Consider the following 2,500-nt stretch of genomic DNA (forward strand, 5'->3'; position numbering starts at 1 on the left):
CTGAGCAAAAGCTCGAAGCTGAGTATAGTTGTTCCAGGTCAAATCTGATCTGTTACCCTTCCAAAGATGATAGGCCTCCTGTTTCTCCAAATAAGCACGTCTACAATCATCATTGAACCACGGTTTGTCCTTCACTCGGTACCTTAGCACACGAGAAGGGATACGCCTATCAATTATGTTGACTAGATTCTCATTCAAAGGGACAACAGGATCTACACTATTATATAATTGTGACCAATTCAAGCACAAAAGATCATGTAAAATCCCATTCCAGTCTGCTTGGGATTTCATATAAATTTTACAAGAATATGATATATCAGGGACAGGCTGCTCAGTCTTCACTAATAATGAAATCAAGGCATGATCAGATGTCCCGACTGGAGAACCAACCTTACTAGTTATAACGCCAGGGGAGTCAGTGTATACGAGGTCCAAGCAATTACCAGACCTGTGAGTAGCTTCATTTATGATTTGCTCACAGCCTGATTCAGAGGCAAAGTCTAAAGCTCTTAAGCCATGGCGATCGGTAGGAGAGATAGAACTTAACCACTCCCTATGGTGAGCATTAAAATCACCAACAAAGACAAAAGAAGCCTTTCTATCATATTCTTGTATCTTAGCCATAATGGTAAGAAGACAATCGAAGATAGAATCATCTATGTCTGGATTCCGGTAGATCGAACACAAATAAAAGTTGTTATGCCTGCCACAAACTTTTATTACCTGAATCTCATGACATCCACATTGATAGCAGGACTTATGAGAAGCAGGGTACTCGGTCCTAATATACACCGCCATTCCCCTGGCCCTAGGGATGGCATCACGTTTCAACATTATTGGCTTCATAAAACCAGTTATAAGGAGCTCAGATGAGTGCCTCATATTAGAAACCAAAGTTTCTGAGCACAAAAGAATATCATACTGTCTGGACGCAACTGTAAGGTCTTGGATATTTGCATGAAGACCACGAATATTGCAATACAGAAGACGACATTGACGAAATCTAGGACGTACTGGTCCCGGATTTCGCTCAATGTCTCCAGACAGCATAAGAATTAATAGAAATAAAAAAAGAGACAGCATACTTAAAAACTAGATTAACAAGAATTATAACAAAAACAATACGTACAGAATTATAAACAAAGTGATTGATGATACCCATAGACTATAGTAAAAAGTCGGAAAAACTGGTCAACATGGAGGAGCCGATACACCATGCAAGGCTAAATACCCTCCAGGATAGTCACTTCAACTGAAGGGAGGACAGTAAGGATGGTTTTGAGAAGAAAAATAATCAGAAAAAGGAAAAGACAACCTCTTGATAAACCACCAGGCATCCATGGCCCTTCTATTAAGCCTGCCCAACACACCATTTCAAAAAAACAAGAGGAAGAAAAAAAATAAGATAGAATAGTGTGCCTGAGTGTACCCTCAAGCAAGAGAACTCCAACCCAAGACAGTGGAAGACCATGGTACAGAGGCTATGTCACTACCCAAGACTAGAGAACAGTGGTTTAATTTTGGAGTGTCCTCCTAGAAGAGCTGCTTACCACAGCTAAAGAGTCTCTTCTACCCTTACCAAGAGGAAAGTACACTGAACAAATTGCAGTACAGTAATTAACCCCTTGGGTGAAGAATTGTTAAGTATCTCATTGTTGTCAGATGTATGAGGAATGACGAGAATATGTAAAGAATAGACCAAACTATTCTGTGTAAGTGTAGGCAAAGAAAAAAATAAGCCGTGACCAGAGAGAGGGATCCAATGCATTACTGTCTGGCCAGTCAAAGGATCCAATACCTCTCTAGTGGTAGTATCTCAACGGACGGCTGGTGCCCTGGCCAACCTACTACAACCTATATATATATATATGTGTGTGTGTGTGTGTGTGTATGTGTGTGTGTAAATCTACTGTAAATTCATGATAATTTATAAATATCTACATATATTAATTTTCATATATATTCCACATTAAAAATACCCTATGTAAAATGCTAGTATAATCCTTTGTATGGATGTAATAAATAATTTTATATATTCACCTTATATATTTTTTTCCAATTTAGAACTATTGAAAATCGTATATGTAAAGTTAATTTTTAAGAGCATCCTTTCAAATGCCTAAGAAAGTTAAACTGAACGGCCTGTCTATGTCCATTATAAGAATATTTAAAATCTGTATGCTATTTTAGTGAAAACGAGTTACCAAAGCTGCGTAAATCCAGTGGCCTATACAATAAATAAATGCATAGGAATGCAACCAGAATATCATGAAAAAATTTTCTTAACCATATCTCAACCGGCATCAGGGTTTGTTTTTCCCGCGTAATTTAGCAACTTAATTCACCAGCAGTATTTCCCAATAAATGTCTTCCTAAAGGATTTGTGAGACAATTACATAAATTTGATTAGGCTAACTTGAGAACTGAAAGGCCGTATTCACTTTCATCCCTGTGGGTATGTTTTCTTTTTTGTTGTTAGTGGTATGTAATTGAATAAATG

This window comes from Palaemon carinicauda, chromosome 24 (genome assembly GCF_036898095.1).
Source record: "Palaemon carinicauda isolate YSFRI2023 chromosome 24, ASM3689809v2, whole genome shotgun sequence".
NCBI classification, from domain to species: Eukaryota; Metazoa; Arthropoda; class Malacostraca; order Decapoda; family Palaemonidae; genus Palaemon; species Palaemon carinicauda.